Genomic DNA, 20,939 nt, shown 5'->3' with positions numbered 1-20,939 from the left:
TGGTCGCGAGTTTGGCACAGGTTATAGGGAAACCTCTCTGACCTGGGGTCTAACTGAAGGTGGTAATAGTTTTCTGCGTGGTTGGCCCTCAGGCTAATGGCCTGACCCCAATTCCTGTCCTGTTCCATGTTCTGTTGAGATGCAAAAAGGTAAAAAGGGCCACATGCCGCCCCTCCGGTGGAGCCACCAAGCCTTTTCTGACATGCACTCGACTGTTACACTCTCAAACCAGGGGCCAAATAAGGCCTCCTCCACCTACTTGCTTGAGTCAGACATCCTCCACTCCAATGATCAAGAGCTCCATAATTCCACAATTTAGCTGCACCCTTGCCTCCTGTCCTGCCAGGCCCTCAGCCAGCTGCTGGGACAGACGTTAATGTGCGCTTTTATGTAGAGGTGTTCCCTGAACACACCTACAATAAAATAAACTTGGTGCCTCTTTCAAGTTCAGTTCATTGTAACGTTTCCTGCCTCTTCAAGTCCAACGACAACTTTACTTAAACTCTTTACTTTTTTGAAAAATAAAATGCTTTTTTTTAACATGGTGATGTTGAGGCACCTCGTGTCATGTGACACAGCCAGGATCTAGCCAGGGCCTGGTTTTACAGCCTGTGCTCTAAACACCAGAACGCTTGGCTCCCAGGGTCAGCCTCCCAAAACAACTGACACTTCTCTTTATGGTTCATGAGCCAAATTTTCCTCCAAACTATCCTTCACTCATACACACTTACGAGCACACAAAAAAAGCCACTGTTGCCACACCCAGCCCATGTCTGCCTAAGGAGAAAAATACCCTCCTCATAGTGGTCATAGAACAGACTGCTCTAGAGCTGAGGAGACTTCCATCCGCCCTCCGTTTCTTGGACCCCCCCACACACACAGACCCTTGTCCTTTTGTCCAACACTTAAGTTTCTTGGTTCCTGGGAGTCCTCCCTCTGTCTTTGGCCCAATCCTCCTTGCATGCAATGCGTTTCCCTCACCCATCCCTGGACTCTTATGTCTCAGATGTTTTTAGAGTCTCCATCCCCCTGCTCAGGTTCTGTACCTTCAGCTGCTTTATCTGCCATCTGCCTCCCGTTACCAACAGGACCGTGAGGCTCTAAAAGAAGAAAGCGCACGTCGTTACTGTCAGGCTCCCCCCGAAGCTGGCCACTGCAGTGGACTGTCACACATTTTTATTACAGGGTATGAATAAGTAAGCGGGTGGGTAAATGGATTCAATTACTACATACTTAATGAGTGCTAAATTGGGAGCCGGGAGAGAGAAAAGGCTTCTCGTGGGAAAGGTGATGTGTTTCTCTGTCCTCCTAACTGCAATAGAATGTGGCAGAGATGAGCACAAGAGCGCTGGATTCCTCAAAGCACAGCAGATTGTTAGACACTCAAATTCACTGGCACAGCACTGCATTAAAACAAAGGTTTGAAAGGGCTTTTAAATCACTTATTATGCTAATGCATAATCAAACATCAAAAAGAATGGGGTTTATGTTTGTTTGTTTGTTTTAAAGTAGGTATTTTAAGTAGCTATCCCATGTGTTTGAACACACTTTTGTTTGGGTTTAACGTTCTGTAACCAGCCTGTTGAGAGAAACATACCCCACGTCTAACAAAGCCATTCTAAAAGCAGCAAAAACCCCCAAACTGGGATTAGGGAGACATTTCATCATCAAAGGCCAAAGTTAGGGTCCCCAGGACCCAAGATAATGTCAGGTAGGCAGGGCAGGGCACTTTGAAGGCCAAGACAGGGGGTCCCTGGAGCAAGCTGGCTAGAAGGTCTGTCTAATCTGGTGGAGATGTGGATTCAATCAAGAGACTCCGCCTTCTCAATACCTAAAGCGGAAGCGGAGAGTGACTGAGGAAGGCACCCAGTCTCTACCCCACTCACACAAGCACACACATGCTCCCCCTTACGTGTGAACACACACACACACATACACACACACACACACGCACACACTCAAAACTGATCCATGGGTGGTATTCTCAGCTTTTGAGCTTTGCTAAGAACACTCAGCAGATCTATATCAAACACTCAGACACAGAGCCACTTCAGCACCAGCCTAGTGTGTCCGGAAGAGGTGCCACTGTGCTTGACAGTTGCCCAGGCTCCCGGCCGCTCCAGCACTGACATTAACTCACTTGCTAATTTCCTCACGGCTGTTCTGTGGCAGCCATTGGGTGCAAGTGCTGCTTGGGACACGAAGCCCACACACACGCGCGCTGGCTCTCAGCTGCGGCTCCTCTCTGGGATTTTGAAGGAGAGCAACCCCTCGGGCTAGAGCAGCTGCAGGAAGCAGAATGACATCATCTCCCCAACACCAAGAAGTCTCCACGGGGTCAGGCCTGGAGCAGCCATATCTTGGACGGAACACACACAAACAATCCAACTCTTTCAGCCCTGGAAACCGAGCTCACAGCTCCAGGGAGTCCAGCTTTCTGTGTGTGCCAGGTGATGTCAGGGTGAGTGTCCGGCACTTCTGACACTCTGCAGGTGCCTCCTTCCCTGGACACCATATACCCCTACCATCTGGCGGCATGAGAGACAGACACTCAGCTCTAGACCTAACTTCATTTGAAGTTACAAGTCCTTTGGGGGGCAGACTCGCCCATTTTTTTTTTCCCTTGGACTGGATTATAGAGATGTTGGGTCAGTCATAATGAGAGAGATACCGAGGCTGGGTGGAGATGGTGAAGAGCTTCTCAAGAGATTTCTCTACAAATAAAAATTCCTGGCAATAGCCTCTCACTGCTATCATCAGTTCTGAAGCCGGGCTGTGGAAAGTCCTGTGTTGTGGGTCAGACATGGGGATGGAATGAAAGTTAAAGCTGCTCTGCTCCCTGCAAGAAGGGGAGAGGTCAATGGTCATGACATGAGCTACTCAGACTGACTCCCAGGCTGGGCTCCCCTAGTCCTTCCCTACCCTACAAAGCCGAGAGACAAAGACTGTTCAAAATCCCGCTGTGCTTCACTTCCACGGAAAAGGACAGTTCTTCCTTCTTAAGTACTGGTAAACTTAATATAATTCATTCTTTGAACGTGAATCGTATCTACCCAAATAATAGAGCATAAAGACTGTTAGATGTGTGTTTAAAATAATCATACTTCTGAATTTCTGAGAATTCCTGGGAATGTTGCTTTATTGTCTGTGAATCTCAAAGGCAAACACTAAGAAATGTGCTTTTTTTTTTCCACTGTGTATTTCTAAAATGGATTATTGTAGTTAAATAAGCCCATTTTTACAAAAAAGTAAAGAACATGAGTTTTTTTTGGTGTTGTTGCAGTTGGCTTGGCTGTACCCTGCCTTTCTCATCACAGACACTAGACATTGTTGGACATAGATAAAATTAGTTTCATCAAACTCTCCCAAAGTTTGCTGAAACCCAAGTTTCACTTGTTCATGATGTTGCCATTTGAGTTTCTGAGGCTGAGCTTTCTCTGTGTCCAGAGGTAGTCATCTATCTGCTAATGACAGCTGAGTGTCAAGGATGCTGAGGAGCTCCCTCAGAAAGATGTAGCCTTAGAAAGATCTCTCCAAACCTTGAGTTTCACAGCGTGAAGATGTCTAGATAAAAATGGTGCCTCGAGCAGCTGTCAAAGTTGGCTTGTTACAGAACTGGGGAAGGCGAGAGCTAGGAATTGGAATTCCTCATTGTCAGCCTCCTCAGGGGCAGCCCCAGCTTCCTCTATCCTCCTCCCAACCCTCAGCCCAGCATCCGGACTTCAGCCACTTGGTGATCATGCAGCTCCTTCCAAAGTTCATCTCCACAGCCTTCTCGAAAGAAACAGCCTGGCTTCCTTTTTCCATCACCGAGACAAATCTCACATTCCTGTCACCAAAGCTTCCTGTACAGTTTCCGACCACCGAGACCAACAAGACCATTCCACCCCAGGAATTCATTACAGCCACTACCACATAGGGATTCTAAGCAACTGTTGTCTGGTGAACAGGGTATGGGCTTTTAGAGGCAGCTAGAGTTCAATCCCAGCTCGGTAACATCGTGCTGGAGACCTTGGGAAAGTAACCAAACCTGTTTATGGAGCTTGTGTAGTCCAGTGAGAGCACAGAGCAGGCGCTTACTGAATACCTTCAAACTGCTCTTCCCCCCCCCCTGACCCCCCCGTGTTTGGCACCCAGAGGGCTGCAGCAAGCTGATAGGGTTATCTCCCTTAGGAGTTTATTTTGACCACTGCATCAGGCAGGAAGCAGATGGTGAGTCCCCTGTTGAGGCGATCTTTTCGAAGGAACCAGTTGAGGGCATGACTAAGGGAACTCACTCACTGGGGAAGCCTGACCACTCACCAGAATGAGCCACAGCAGAAAGGTGTCTGCTCCCTTGGAGCTGAAATTTAAGGAGCAGAATTGCTAAGACAAGGGAGCCATAGCTGAAAGACAGCTCCAAGGACCCAAAACCCCTCAATGGAGGAATGAATGGACTAAGGAGGGAGCAAAAAGATTCACTCCTACCATCCTGACACTTGTACCCTGTGATCTCTGGCTGGTGCTCCCAAGGGCCAAAGCCAAGGTTGGCTGTGGGTTTCCGTTCAAGGCTGCTCCCACAGAGAGGAGCGGAGGCAAGAAAGCTGCATCCCGCGGTGCATATGGAGAAGTATAAGGTAGTCATTAAGTCAACCCAAATATTCAACTTAATAGCCATCTTTCCTAATCCCTGAGATTCTCCAGCAGATACGCTACAAAGAGGGGGACCCTCTTCAAAGAACTGAGGCCAGTAAAAGGGTTTGTATCCCTGCCTGTTGATGAAGTCTGGACATGTGGGACCCAACTGCTCCACGGAGTCTGTTCCCTAGCTGTGTGATGCCTCTCTGCTGCCTGTCCTCACACTTTAAGCTTCTGCTTGCAAAAATCAAGCAGTAGGTTTCCCCACTTGCCATTCTCGGAAAGTACAAAGGGATTCAGGCATAAACAATCTATAAATTATTAATAATAACAAAACTAATAATAAGAACAACAACAACAAAGTTCACAATATGTAGCTAACTTCTAAACAAATAATGTTTAAAATCTGCTCACATTTTCACATCTTTGTGTTGGATATTACATTTGTACCAAGGCTAAAAAAAAATTAAAAATAAAAATAAAAAGCTTAGGCCTGAAAGATGAAAGCAAATTTGCCTAAATGATGGAGCCGGCCCTGCAGAGGCCACTTGGTCATCAAAAGCCAGCATTCACTGGCTGCAGTTCATTCGGATGGACATCCTGCTAATTGTCATTCAATCCCATGACCCACCAGCTGCCAGGAGATCCAGGGCTTTCCCTGAACATGGAGCACAGTGCTGTCTGAACACAGCCTGATCCTCAATGCATAAAGCAGGTTGGTAAGAGTAAGGTGTGGTCAGTTCTAAGTAGCCCCTGCCTCAGTCTACCTTGCTTGCCATGAAAAAAAAAAAAAAACAGCAGGGCTTGGAAATGGATGGAAGCAATGAAGGTTCTAACAAAGATAGCTCAGAATTCTGTGACATTTATATGATTCTAGAAACTGTACTAAGGGTCTCACATAGATTACTTCAACCGTACCAGCCTTCGCATGAGTATATGTTGTAGAATTGTATAACCAAGGGAAATGAAGTCAACTAGTATTTCATTACTTGCCTGAGGCAAAAAAAAAAAAAAAAAAATGGTGAGTAGAAGAGGTGGTACTGGTGCTCAAGCAACCAAACTCCAGATTATGTTTGGGTTTTCTTGTTTGTTTTTCTTTTATTTATTTTAATTAAAATGGAATTATGTCACTTTCCCCCTTTTCTTCCCTCCTTCCAGTCCTTTCCAAATACCCTTCCTCTAGCCCCCTCTCAGTACCCCCAAACTGATAGCCTCTTTCTTTATGGTTGTTAACGTACTGAGTCCATCTCTGTTGTTTGTGTGTACTTGGTTTCAAGGCCGGCCACTTTGCGTTGGGTAACTGAGAGGGACTCATCCCCGGGAAAGGCTAGTTCTCCCCCTCTCAGCAGTCATTAATTGCTTATTGTTCTTTGTCTACATGAGAAGACCCCGTGAAAAGTCTCCTCATCCATGTTAGCCTGTCTATTGATATTGCCATTGATTCAGTCTTGCTCCTGCACCTATTCCTAGAAAAGATTGTTTCATGGCAGACTTCCGCAAATTCTGGCTCTTACACTCTTTCCACCGCCTCTTCCGCTATGTTCCCTAAGCTATGGATGCAGAGAGCACTGTTAACTACATAAAGCTCTTCCAGCTACTAGAAAATTCTGCCTCTGACTATGAGCCCTGACTATGCAGGGTGGGAGTGGAAAGCATGTGTTTTTCAGGTTAAGAGCAGTGAATGTCTGAACTGCTTTCTTCTTTTTTGTCATCACCTGATTATATTTAGGAATCAATACATTAATTTCATAACAGAAAACCTTAATAAACTTTACGTCAAAAGTTTGCAGGATGCTCTAGTTATCTATAACTGTCAGCTTACTATGTCTTAAAGTGACCTGAGAAGGGAGTCTCAATTGAGGGATTACCCACATCAGATTGTCTTGTGCACAGGCCTGCAGGTTTATTATCTTGACTGAAAATTGATGCAGGAGAGCCCAGCCGCCTGTGGGAAGCACCATTCCCCAGACAGGTCGTCCTGGGCTATCTAAGAAAGCTAACCAAACATGAACTATGAGTGAGTCAGCAAGAATTCATGTTGTTCTCCTCCATGTACTTCTCCAAGTTCCTGCTTGAGCTCCTCCCTTGACTTCCCCCCTGTGATGGGCTGTGACCTGAAAATGTAAGACAATTAAATAAGCCTCTTTCCTCTCCTAAGTTGCTTTTTTGACATGGTTCGTCAGAGCAACAAAGTAGAACTAGAGCACAGAGCCTAGCTGGAATTATGATTCCTTTGTAGCCTATTCTTCCAAAGATGACAACTATAAGCCATGAACAAAAAGAAGTCAAGAACACAGCACATGCTGGATTTTCACCAAACGTCTCAGGACAATTAGTTCAATAAGTAAAGAATGTCCTTGTAACAAATGCTCTCCATCAGCTGGATAACCTCGGAGGTTACAGATTTTGACCCTCACATCTCACTGTGTAACAGAAAGTACTCTGAAATGAATCAGACCCAAAATCCCAAATCATAAAATTTCTTAAATAAGATAAAGGCAAAACACTTTTTGACCTGAGTGACCTATCTTAGAAAACAAAAATAACAGACCACCTCATAAGTATCGCGTGGTAAATAGTGCTTAATCACAAACACTTTATTCTTTGAAAGTCATCATTTATAAATGCACAGCCATCTACTATCTGGGAGAAAATGGGCAGAGGACCAATGCCCAAAATATGTAAAGACCTCTTACATGTTACATTGTAATACTATGAAGTCAACTTTACTGCCTTTAATGGGAGAAAGGTGAACAGAAGAACTGTGAAGAACCAGAGATACAAAGATGTTCCCCATCAGGGCTGTTCAGTCATGAGGGAATGTGAGTGAAAACTGTGATGATGTGGCTCTTCATGGCTGCAAAAATGGCTTGAGCTTAAACACTTGCCAAGTGTTGACATGGGTGCAGGGGGACCAGTCCAATCTTGCAGTGATTAGTGGAAGTATCAAATAATACAAACTTCTTGGAGTTTCTTTAAAAGATTAACATAAACTTGTACTATGGCCCAGTCATTCAGCAAACATCTCGATGAATTAAAGCATGTCCACACAAAGGCTTGTGCATGAATGCTCACATTCATTTTCCCTGTGACAGCCAAAACTCAAGACAGTCCAAATGTCCATCAACGAGATAGATCCACAAATTATGCAATACCTAGACAATGAACAGTACTCAGTAATAAAATCAAGGAAACTGTGACTCCATACAGCAATATGGATAAATGTTAAAATAATGCATTTGTATTATAAAAGAAGATAAAGGCCCCTTAGAAAAATAATACATACTGCATGGATATACAAAATTCTTTTAAGTACAAAGGAAGAAGCAACCACGGTGGCATGTTCCTACAATACAAGCACCTCAAAGATGAAAGCAGCAATGTCAGGAGCTTAAGGCCAGCTTTGGCCACATGAGTTCAAGCTAGCCAGGGCTACAGGAAACACTGTCTCAAAAACTGTTCGAGTAAATGTGTAATGACTTAGCCCTAAACAGCATGTCTCCACCAAATCTGGCTCATACATCTGCAAGGCTGTGCATTTTTTAAATCTTAACCTTTTACCAAGTTTCCGGTCTAAGGAACTGGACAGCTACTGTAGCAGCCACACTCAGGGTCACCTTCCCTGAGGAGCACAGGCTTCACAGAGACTGGCTCACCCTTCTTGCTCTTTGCCTCACGGCTTCATCTTTTATTTGTATAGGTTTTAGATTTGTTTGGGTTTTTTTTTCCAAACGTTTTACCACAGGCATGCATTAAACATAAGAGCTCACGTACACAAGCGTACAAGGTGATAAAGGCAGGAACAATGGCTACGAGGAGAGCGAGAGAAAAGAAAAACAAGGTTCACAGTGCAGGTAGTTCTATCTGACATTTCCTCTAGTGAGCCAGAGGGGTATAGTGAGACTGCTTTTTTCCTGTCTGAACCCATTGTTCACACCCTGCCATTTTAGGACGATCTGAAGTGAATTTTAGGACACCGTTTGAAGTGAAACCCAGTGTTTCTAACATGCCTTCTTTTGTACAATGCACCCTCTACATGAGAACCAAATTCTTCATCTACCATTCAGAGAGACAAGGCAACCTGTCCCAGAACTAGAAAAAATAAAATACTCATTGTGTTGAACTTAGAAGAAGATGGGAAGGAGATGACTTTGGCATGTAATCTCATCTCCAACACCCCTGCCTCGTAACACAGAACTTCCGTGTAGCCTGTTATATTTTCAGAATAACTCCATAAGGAGACCCAGACAAACGTTATTATCCACACTTGACAGAGGAGGAAACAGCGCCTCAGTGAGATTGTGACTTGCTGGTTACACAGCTAATAATGGAATAACATTCCAAGAACCCAGGGCACCAGGCTTAACTTTAGTATTCCTTGAACCATATCAATACCTTCACTCAAAGCCGTGGGGCTTATCAGACACAAGCATTACTTCTGGCCTGGATCATCCCTGAGCTGACAATGCTAAATGTCTTTCCTAAAGTTGAGCAGAAGCTCAGGCTGGTCATCCCTCTCACCACTGGCTCCCTCACACCACTGTCTTCCTTCTCAATTTCAAGAAAAATATACATATCTAAATATGTCAATTTTGTCACTCTTCCCTCCCAAACAGAATCAGAGCTCACGTTCATGGACAACTGAACTGAACATTTTCCAAGTTGGCCCTGAGAAATAGGCAGAAAAGTCGGGCCAAAGTATGAGAATATAATTTCACAGACTCACAGGGAGCCAGAATCCTGGAGGAAGGGCTTGGTACATATACCTATGCCACCACAGCCGGGCATCTACACAAACCTTTTCATCTTTGTACATACCAACTACAGCCCATAAGAGCTGGGGAATTTTAACCAGAACGAGAAGAGCAGACTCCCTTTCCGGGGTTAGAACTTTTCTCCTGGGGCAGTTAATGCTCTGCAGATGAGAGCAGTTGTATAAAATAACCCATGAAGGTGTTTGCCATCCTAAACATCTGAAAACTAACTGCCTGTATCCATTTACATGACATGAAGAGCGGCAGCAATGACAGAACGGGACATTTGGCTACTGTCCAAATCACCAGTTGACAGGCTCAGGCACCTGAGACTGTTATAGTCTCAGGGCTAAATCAATTAAGGCTCAATAAGTGTCACTCTCCCAGTGTGACAAGTGAAATAGAGGCCATCCCAGGAGCTGGCACTGGTCACCAGGCCAGGAGCTGGCATTGGTCACCCCAGACAGCGAAGGGATGTGTCTACTGGGAGAAGGATCACAGCCCAAGAGCTACACATTGATAGGGATGCCTTCCCATTCTTAATGAGCTTCCATCTCAGAAGCAGACAGCACCCACACACAGCCTCACGAATCAGACAGCCACCTCAGCTAGGCCAGCCGAGGCTGAAGAGTAGAGCTAAGCTCCAGCATTTATGCTCGCCCGGCTCAGCTGTGGTGTAAACAGAGGTCCCGAGGAGGAGTAACTATCAAAGGAAATGCACTGCGTGGAACGGTGGTTTCTTTTGGTTGGCTGGATGTGGGATTTCAGGGGGAAGGTCACATCATAGTCCAAGCACTGTGGGTCCTTGTGTACAAAGCCTAATCCAGCAGGCACCAGCCTGAGGCTTGGCCTGCAGATTTCATTTGGCTGCATTATTGTCTTTTGAAATCAAGACATCATTTCTGCCTATACTTCCAATTTCTTCTCGCCTGGCCCAGTGGCGAGGCAGGACGATAACAAACCAGCAGCTAATGTTCTGCAGAGGAGAGAATGTCAGAAAAAATAAATAAATGTGTTCTCTCCTGTCTCAGTCCTTTCCTTGTGGGAAGAAAATAGGAGACGAAGGCTTAGAATGAAACACAGACATTTTCCAACAACACTCACCTCGCCAGCTCCTGATGAGGCCCGGCAGCTTGCAAACCACTCTTCGGGCCTGGGTAAGCCATGGCTTTTATGCAACATTGCAGGGTGTTTTTTGTTTTTGTTTTTGTTTTCTGTTGTTTTCAAGTTTCTTGAAAGAATCATAAAGCACCCATGGGCACTGGGCAGTTGTGTAAGTAGAGAAAACAGAGTTGTACTGTTTCTTCTTAAGGTATGTTTATAAAATCCTTCCATGGAGCACAGACTGCTTTTCTTCTAGGGGCTTGGATGGAATGCCCTTGAGGATAGCTCTCTGAGTTGTAACAATGCCACCATAAGGCTTTTGAAAGGGTGGAGCTGACAAGCTATTACCAACACTTCCAGCCACTAGCAGGAGTAGTTAGTTCAAGGGTAGGGTTGTCTTAGCGAAGAGTCCAGAGCCTCCTAATCCTAAAGCAGGCCATCATGATTGGAGGAAGTGAAACACAAACACGGCTTGGTGGCTTTCCAGAGTGTTCCTTCTGGTGTCAGCCATAGGACCCCTAAAGCTGGGGTCCTTTTTACTTTATAAGCTGAAGAGACGGCTCTGCTATCAAGAACATGAACTATTCTTGCAGAGGACCCAAATTCGGTTCCTTGCAACTACACTGGGGAGGCCCTACTAACCTGTAACAGCAAAAATCTAGTGCTCTCTTCTGGTCTGTTCCTGCAACTCACACACACACACAATAGATAGATAGATAGATAGATAGATAGATAGATAGATAGATAGATAGATAGATAGATAGATAGATAGATAGATCTCTACAAGTAATTTTAATTCTACCCCTGGAGGGGGGGGTACATGTGGCTCCTGGGACATCCGAGTTCTAATCTGAGCACAGCTATATAGTTTCCATTCATGGCTACCTGGTAAGGATAGAAATCAGGGTACTAGATCAGATACCTAACACTGAATCTCATTGCTCCCTCAGTGCCATCCTCCTCAGATCTGGGTCTAGACTAGACTGAGTGACCACCTAGGGAAGGTGAGAGCCAGGAAGGCAACTGTCTGGAGCTCCTCCCACCAGCCCCATTAGTCCTTTACTGTAGCAAATATCAGGTGTAAATCAACTCCAGAAGGGGAACAGTCTGGTTTGGCTTGCGGTTGCAAACACTGCAGTCCCCGGTCACTTGGTCCTGTTGGCTTTGGACCTGAGTCAGCATGTCGTGACAGGAGAACAAGGCAACAGAGATTGCTTTTGTCACAGTGGCCACAGAAAGACAGAAGAGGAGAGGCCAGGGTCCCAATATCCCACCCCCCTGGAGAAACTTCCTGTTGACCCAACTTCCCTCTACTGGACTCACTTCCTACAACCTGCACTACTCCCAGTAGTCCTAAAGGCTGGGAACCAAGCCTTCCACACAAGCCTGAGGGGCACATTCCAGACCCTGTCACCAGCTGCAGCCAAGCAGCAACAGTCAAAATCTGCAACCCAGTACCCACCTGCCATGGTAGGACAGAGCTGCCCTACCACTGTTGCCTCTCCAGTATCCCACAAAGATCAAATAAGATCTGTTCGGCAGTGTTATCAGACAAAGGCTGGGGCAGAGATGGAGAAATGTGTGTTTACGTGGTTTGGTTCTCCAAGTTCTTAGGATTTCAAAAAACATATATATTTGCGTATTTTTGAAATACAAGCTGCATTTTGGATCATGGAGTCACTATTGATAGTGCATGCCACCTATGCCCTTATTTCTGAATTCTGAATTCTGAACTGTGTACACAAAAGGCCCAAATACCCAGGAAACATGCTCTCCCTTACAAAATTCATTATCTGCATCATTAAAAAGAAAATTCACCATATGATTAAGTGGCTCAGATATAAGTGGGATCACAGTGGAAAGGTGGGACTGACAAGTCCTCTCGCCATTTTGAGGGAACATCCCTTGCTGGATTGAAGAAATAGTTTTTCAACAGAATACTTGCTGCTCCAAAATCATGTACAAAGATTCGATATCCAGTTCTAGGTCCCCTTCCAGGGGACAAATGAAAAGACATTGTTATTTTGTGGGTAAATCAGTGTGACAGCTTGGGTGTTAAACTGAAAATAAGAAACTTTATTACTTTATTACTTATAGGCGTGGTGCACGCCTATAATTCCAGCACTCTGGGAGGCAGAGGCAGGTGGATATCTGAGTTTGAGGCCATGCTGGTCTACAAAGTGAGTCCAGGACAGCCAGCACAGAGAAACCCTGTCTCAAAAAAAGAAAAAAAATAGAAGGAGGAGAAGGAGGAGGAGGAGAAGAAACATCTTTAATCCCAGCAGCACTCAGGAGGCAGAAGCAAGCAGATCTCTGAGTTCAAGCATAGCCTGCTATGCAAAGACTGTCCAGAAGAGCCAGGGCTCCGTAGAGAGACCCTCTCTCAGAAAAGAAACAAACTTTATTGCAGAGAAAGTGAGTATCCAATCTGCAATGCTTTTAATGGAAGCGTGAAATGGGCTTGCCATCTGACTCTCCTTGCCGCATGCCTGCTGGGTTGCTCTTAAAATTTCACAAACTCCACATACTCTCTCCTCAAAGACAGTTACTTTTATTTCAGAATCTCTACCAGTAATTGCTAACGACGACTGCAGCCTGAGTCTGTAGAACATGTGGACACCAGGATGCGGCGAGGCAAAGATCTGTCCTGAGGGCCTTGCAAACCTACAAGACAGCTGTCCAAACAGGCAAGCTGTGGGCTGAGGCAGCCCAAACAGAGGGCACCGGAGCTTGCAGGCAGAGGTCCCCTCAGTGGGCGAGGCCACCGGGAAGGCTTTCCTTAAGGAAAGCGGAGAGACAAAGGACAGAGCACAGGGAGGACGCTCAGCAGAGTTGATGATTTCAAGAAAGGCAGTTGTTGCAAGGTCCACGGCCGTCTGAGGAAATAAAACGTGTCTGTTAAGCAAGATGAAAAAAAATAAAAATCTCACAAAGGACAGATTTGGGAGGTAAAGCCGAGATACAAGCTGTGGCACTAACTGTAGATGTCATGAAAGCCAGGCTTGTGTGCACCGAGTACCAACCAGACGCTACGCCATCAAATTTTCATCAACCTTTTTTTCAGTAGCAATTCAGGAAGCCTCGGTGGAGTGCCTTTTTCCTTTGGGTCTTGGTGGTGGGGGATGGGTTGGTTGTTTTTTTGCTCAGAGGCTTCACTTTCAGGTCCTGGGCCTTTAAACTTGGTATGGTCAACAATTGGAAAAACAGAATGGTTTCGCAAGTTGCCTCAAAGCAACTGAAGAAAAGAGTTAGATCCCAAAGCCCTAATCACATGATAGGACAGCAACACAACTCTGACATAAATAAATAAAAGAAACAGTCACTGAATACATTCTTTGACCGTCTGAGGCAGTGATCTCTAGTCTCAAGCTGGTGTTGGAGACAAATTCTCATGCACCCCGGCTCGCTCAAACTCTACGTAACTAGGGATGGCCTGAACTCCTAACGTTCCTGCCTCTACTTCCGAAATGACGGGATGGTGTGCCGCCTGTCCGACTCTCAATCTACCCTTTTCACTGGTCGCTTCCTTGTGATCTTTAGCGGATTAGGTGGCTGCTACCCTTGGTGTGGAAAGAACTTCTTTGATTACTGGGGCCTTGGCTCACAGCTTTACTATTGTCCCATTGAGCTCTTGGGGACAGTACCATCTTGTTAGGCCTCTTTTATAAATGAAGCGGTTGAGCTGCTGATGGATTGTAAACGTATCCTGAGTCACCCTACTTGGGATCAGCCCTCCAGATCCGTGAAGACTGTGCATACAGCATCTCCATCAACTCCCCAGCTTTGTCTCTCTATAATCTATTGCTTACTAGTTTAACTTTAACTAGTTTCTTTAAACTGATTTAAAAAAAAAAACTGATTTCTGTGAACTTTGTAAGACTTTTTGGCCTTTTGGGTAAGTTTTTGGACCCCCCCAAAGGAAGAGTACTTTATACTCTCAGGCTTCCAGTTGGTAAGAGCTAATGTTTACTACCCTCGATGTCGCATTGAAACTCTCTTTAGCACCTCTGAGGTGCTGGATCTGACTCTTTGAATAGACAGTTATGAAGTCAAATTTAGAGGAGCAGAGTAATTCTTATTTGATCTGGCTAGTAAGTGAGAGCATACAAATTTCAAGTCCTACGTTACACTAGCAGAAAAGGGTCCAGTTGAGCATGGGGACCTGAAGCTGTGATGCTCCCACAAGGCTTCGAAACCTGGTGTTTACTTCCATAATAACACTGCACGCTGAGTCTTCCAGTTGGGAGGAACCTTGTTCCTCATCTGGGAGGGGTGGTGAAGGGATTTGTGGAAAAGACACTCAACCCAAGACTCCCAGTAAGAGGCTAGGTTCTGAGGTCCAAGCATGACAGGACTTACAGTACGCTCTGGACTTACAGGAACAGGAAAGCTTTTCTGGCCCTAACGTTGACCAGTTTTAAACTCAAACACAGTCTCCCACTACCACAAATCATACAGCCGAGTTCCCGGAATTGGGGGGACACCACAGGGATCGGCGCACCCTGAGTGCAATGGGTGAGCCTCACCCTGGAAAGGCTACCTCTCTCATCCTGATGTCTCCCTGCCAGGTTTACACAACAATATTACACTTCCAAGCTCCGTTCACACTTACTTCACAGGAAAAATAAGTTGGACGGACCCTGTCACAGATCCCCCTCTCCAAAAAAAGTGATGAAGAATGAGGTAACCCCCAGGATTGGGAACAACTGCCAGAATATTAGGCTGGATTTCAGTGAAGATAAGACAATGCTGTCACCATGACCAGACCCTCCCATGTGAAACATCACAGCACACTGGATGCCTCCCCGACTCCATTCCTTACAGAGCTTTCCTGAGACCACCAAGGCCATCATGTGTCCCACCTGAATGCTCTTCCAGACTGTGATCTTAACTGGCTTCTCTCCCTCATCCTACACCTTGTCAGAGCCCAGTGCTCACAAGACAACTACACGTTCTGAGAATCCTTCAGGTGGCCTCCTTTGGCCAACCCATTGTCATAAAGGGACTTTCTGTCAGCACATGGGTGGGGCACATAGCAGCTTTCAGGGAAGCGATACAATCAGGAGCTTGTGCCAACTCCAGCAGACAGCCCCAGGGCCTGCAGTGACTATATGAGCCTTGGCAGCCGTCCTGGCCCTCAAGCCGCAGAAGCGCCATTTATGGAAAAGCAAATGGAAGCCTGGAGCAAATGAACCAGGAGGGCAGTGTGGTCGGGTCTACGAGCTCAGCTCTGAGGACAGTGCCCAGGGTGCTGAGAACTGAGGCCAGTTGAGAACTGAAAGCGGCTCCTCCCTAGCTCTGTGCTGTGCACCACAACTTCCACATCTGAACCTCCTTCCTATAAAGACAGGATTCACTCCACCCTCTCCAGGACACACTTACGTCCTACGGAGAGCCCCATGTAACCATGACCCGGAGGCTCTGTAGCTCTGAAACTGTCTCTACCAAATCCCTACCAAAAGCCCCTCTGGTCCCTCTAGTAAGCGACAGTAGGTGTGGGGATCACAAGGGATTCCCGCGCAGAGTCACGTGCCTCCCAATGTGAATGTCTAAGAAGAGCTGGATGGGAAGGAGGTGCAAATAAAGAAGAAGGGTGAGAAGAAAGAGGAGAAAAGAAGTCGGAAATGAAGAACATAAGAAGCCTCCCAATGATGTTTTCAGATTTCAGCCTTATGGCCAGTGGTGGTCCCATTGCACACGAGAACCTCGAGCAGTGCAATGGTGAGGCCTCTGACTCCAAACATTGCACCTCAGCGTGAATGCTGGGAGAGCAACTCAAAGACAGCCTGAGCCTTGTTCCCTTCTGCATCTCTGAGGCCCAGAACTGCGGGCCCCACTGCTCTGGAGGACAGACATGTTACACAGCCCATCACGGAAAGGGACGTGCATGCACCTAACACGTGCTTTCTGAGTCCAACCAGCAAGATGTTTCTGTACAGCAGATGCGACCCCACCCAAGCCCTCCACCTGCCCCACCCTTCTTTTGCTGAGCCTTGGTGGTTTGTGGCAGGGCATTCTTGCAATAGGACATGGGTCTGCTCAGAGGTTTTCTGAGCTGGTGTCCGTGCATTTATTTAAAGGCCACTGATGAGACAAGAGCCTCTCTTTGTTTTCCAGAGGCTTCTCTTCCCATACCTTGCATCATCCTCTGGTTCTCTTAAAGAAAAACTGTGCCTGGGGCCACTAATTAGCTGAGGCACCCCAGCATTCTTTTGGAAAGCGGATGTATGGCACTAAACCAAATTATTGTGCCAGGGCTCTCTGACACCATAGCTCCCTCTATGACTTTAATGTCTGATGAACAGACTTGTCATCAGCAGCTAGCTTTCCTTAGTCTCTGTCCAATGTCCCCAAACCTCTCCTTTTTAGAGTCTGCTCTTCGTCAGGGCCCAGAGGACAGATGGAGTCTTCCTGGGAGCTCTCTGTCCTCACGGCTCTGTCCAGCTCTACCTTCTCTTTGGCACTTACATGCAAGCGCATTTCTTACCGTCAGCAACTGTCAAAGACTGCCTGGCACTTTGAGCACCTTGCTACTCAAATCTCAGACAGTGGCTCGCAGATTAAGCACCCAAGTCGGGGTTATAAGGAACCCTGCCGACCTGCAGAACTAGAATTTGCAGTACGCTCAGCTCAGCTCAAGATTCCAGGAGACGAATGACCATGTTGCAGAATTCTTGTTTGGCACAGTGGTTGCTGGCTTGACCATGAGTGGGAGGTAAGTTTAGGGGGAAAAACATTTAGAAATCTCCCCAACTTCTGATTGAATCAGCATAGGTCATGTGCCCCAGACATCAAGGGATTTAAAAGGTCCCCTCCCGCAAATGGTGCTACTGGACAGAATGGCTTAAGAATCTATACTTTGGCTCTTCTGATCAAGCAATATCTACTTATTGAACAAAACAATAATGAACACTCTATGATCTACTAAGCTTGAATAGGTTTTTAAGTCAATCAATGCTGAATCCAGAACTTAGATACAATATTTTCTGTAGAGGTGAGCGGTCTGGGGAAGAAGGTTGCAGACCCAGGTACACCAGGAATGACAGATTTTTTTTACCTAACCTGGTGTCCTCCAAAAAAAGCAGAGAAAGGGCTCCTCCTCGAATGGAAGGAGAATGGGGAAGATGACTAGCTTTGCAATGCACACTGCTATCCCCAGCTGGGAATCTAGACTTCCTCACAGGAGGCTCTCTGCTCTTTCCTTTCCTTGGATGCAGGCCCAGTAGGCAATGCAGTTTGGATGTGGACAACATCAAGCTCTAATCACATGAGCCCAAGCTGGACCCATCCCAACAATGACAACACCCATTGGCAGAGCAAAGGTAGCCATTCACCATGTATGAAGGAATAATCCAGGGAAGCTTGCCAAGGGGATTCTACTTACATCACAAAATGGTCCAAAGAGGATGGGAACACCCAGCTTAGGGCTCTCTGAATATGAGGCCATTTCTGGGTCAATAGATTACTCTCAAGGAATGTGCTCTTGACTAGGGTTTTTTTTCTCAGCCTTAAATCCATAGGGCCTTAAGCTTTGTGTGGACAATTAGCTTATTGTGTGGTTTGAAGGTGAAATGTTCCCCACAGGCTCAGATGTCTGAACAGCTGGTTCCCCCGCTGATGGCGATGTTTTGGAAGACTGTAAAACTTTTCAGAAATGGAGGCTTGCTGGAAGAAGTGATAAGGGGAGGCTTGAGAATGTACAGCCCAGCTGCACTTCCTCTCCACTCTATCTTCCAAGTGTAAATGAAGCATAAGCAGCCGCCTCACTCTCCTGTCATCATGACCTCCTTGCTGTTATAAGCCAAAAAAAAAAAATCTTTCCCTTCCCTCTTAAGTTGCCTCTTATCAAGTATTAGTCATAGCAAAACAAATATTAAAGTACCACGTAAAATATCTTTATGAAAACATTTGACATCTCCCAAATAAGGGATTCTAAGAAACTGATAGAAATATATTTAACACCCTGTGCTTTTTGCAAACTACAGATTCTCCTCCACCAGGTACACTTGGATAGATGAAAGGCCACCTACATAAATCACCTCCTGATCTGGGAATCTCAGTGTTGACCCATGTGACAGAGGAAGCTAATTTCAACATTCTCTAAGGGAGTTCTCCTAATTAAATACTGTATAGTGCTGTCCAGATGTAAAGGTTTTCATTTAAAAACCTGGGAATAACGTCTACAATCCTAAAGCATAATGACATGGTTTCTCGTGACCAGAAACCTGATTGACATGCCCACAGTGTAGAAATGAGCAAAAAACTCCAGAGAGGGCTCAAGAGTAGTCATACAGACTGGATGGGCTGTGCTCTGGGCTGATTTCTTTGGTGTTGATGCATTCCATTCCACTAGTTAGCAAAAATAAATATCCCTAGGAGCCAGACTGATCAGGCTCAGAGAGGACCACTTCCTGTCTGATTTTTCTTCTCCTCTCACTGCCCCTGCCTTTGTGGTTTTTCTTTGTCTCCCTCCATTTAGAGTGACGGGGCACTTCGTCTTTGAATTCTTCTCTTTTCTTTTTACAACCCCTCGGAGGGCACCTCAGCAGTCTAGTTGACTTTTAAACCACTGCTGATGGGCTGAGGGTGAGCTCAGTGGACCAGCACTTTCCCAGCATGGACAAGGTTTGAATCCTAACAAAGGAAAAAGTTATCAATTGATTGAAACATTGCTGGTGGCTGTTCTGTCCCAGTGCAAGCTTCTCCCCTCTCTGCTGGGTGCCAAGTGAGTCTGAATGGTCAAGATCTCCGTGATGAAGAGCCCTGCTTTCTTGGTATACTGGAACACAGGCTTCTTGAAACTTGTTTGCCAAAGCTGTCTCCTGAGGAGCAAGGATACTGATGCTTACTAAATAGATGCTCATGGGGAGCATCATCACCCTCTATAGCTGTTCTTGTCTGATACCCACTCATTCTTTATCTCACATTATCCATAGAAAGACCATGTCCAGGAACCAAGCACATCTGTCCTTTTCAGAGACTTTGTCCTTTGGGTGCTTTTGACTCAGATTACTAAAAGGGTGTGTGTGTGTGTGTGTGTGTGTGTGTGTGTGTGTGTGTGTGTGTGTGTGCAAGTATTATGGGCTACGGAGCCAAATCATACATGCTCTCTTCTCAAGGCTGTTTGTCACAGACTTCAAATCCTTGCATCTAAGGGCCCATGTGTTCTGGAGTACATTGGACAGACATCCCATGTGGAAAATCCAGGGCTTCCCAGACCCTGAACTCCTTCACCATCAATGGCCCTTCAACCAAACAGGCATGTCTGTCCTCACTTGCCTGAGCAAATATGGTGTCTGCCTTATAGTTATCAGCATTCAGAGAATAAGTATGTCAGTGAGCACAAAGCAAGGAGTTTGCTTGTCTAGAAACAATTTCTCAAAAGTCCCTCTTAAGGGACATACGAGGGAGGGGCCACAGGCTGCAGAGCACTAGTTTTGGATTTTCTAAACAGCCTCGTGACCCCCCACCCCCATGCTAACATTTAGAAGTGGGTTTCTCTAACAGGAACTTCTGCCACGATTAACAAGCTTCCTGATTCCCATTAGCTTGCCAACCCTCACTCTACACAAAGATAAGGAACAACCAATGCATTGAGACACGTGCTACCCCAGCCAATGGATGAGCCATACCTGCCCACACAGGTCCAATTGTTATCAACAGGCTCTAACAATGGTGTCTGTTCTCCTTTCTCCCAACAACGCTGAGCTGCTCCTCCACCTCTGACCTGGAGGCTGAGCCAAGCTTCTGCAGAAATCCCAGGAGAGGCCCTGGCCTCTTCCTTGCCTCCTGCTGTGTGTTAGCATGAGCCAGCCCAAATGGAAGGTTGCAAAACAGTTCCGTCGTGGGACTATCTTTACAAAACCTGCCTTTGTTATTGGATCTACACTTAAAAATCACGGGACCAAAACTGGATTTATAAAGAGCTGTTAGCATTTTTTTCTATTGTATTATATTGTTGGGGGTGGCCATTTATAACTATTATTCATCTTCTCTGTGCTCATTCTCCCGCTGCATTTGCAATTCCCCTCTCCTCTGTTTAGAAAGAAACACAAACTTTCTCTAGTAGCTGAACCTGTAGAAACCTCACACCATTTTCAGTTACCCTCCTGAACAGCCTCCGGTAAAAGGAAAACAGAGGTCCAACTTCCCCACTTAGTGTGGCTTCGGGTACCTTCTGGGGACAGCTGACACAAGCTGGACCCTTTGTAGTGTGGCTGAGGACAGAGTAAAGGGCCAGAAGTCTTAAAAGAACAGAATAGTGAGGGGCTTTCAAGGTGAGGGTCCCTGTTACAGGAAGGACCAGGAAGTCCACAATGAAGACAGTGGTTGGTTAAGTGACTGAAGAACAGGGTATGCCAGAGGGGCAGATGCTTAGAGCCAAGCAAAACTGGCATGGATGAAAAGCTGGTTACTTACACCTTTAGCGTGCTGTGTGTTAAAATTACTAGAAGTTTGCCCAAA

The 20,939-nt window shown here is 45.9% G+C and overlaps 1 long non-coding RNA gene across 1 annotated transcript in view; it reads right to left on the bottom strand.

Moving 5' to 3' along the window:
* Nucleotides 1–974: 974 nt before the first annotated feature.
* LOC110564048 (uncharacterized) overlaps nucleotides 975–20,939 on the bottom strand; it is a 51,046-nt gene continuing 31,081 nt past the window's right edge. Inside the window, exon 5 of the long non-coding RNA XR_002477317.2 lies at nucleotides 975–1,100. This is a non-coding gene — a long non-coding RNA (uncharacterized LOC110564048). The remainder of the gene's footprint in view (nucleotides 1,101–20,939) is intronic.

The sequence above is a fragment of the Meriones unguiculatus genome, chromosome 18, assembly GCF_030254825.1.
Source record: "Meriones unguiculatus strain TT.TT164.6M chromosome 18, Bangor_MerUng_6.1, whole genome shotgun sequence".
Classification (NCBI taxonomy): Eukaryota; Metazoa; Chordata; class Mammalia; order Rodentia; family Muridae; genus Meriones; species Meriones unguiculatus.
The sequence above is the reverse complement of the archived record's forward strand: the minus strand, read 5'-3'. Positions and strand labels throughout refer to the sequence as shown.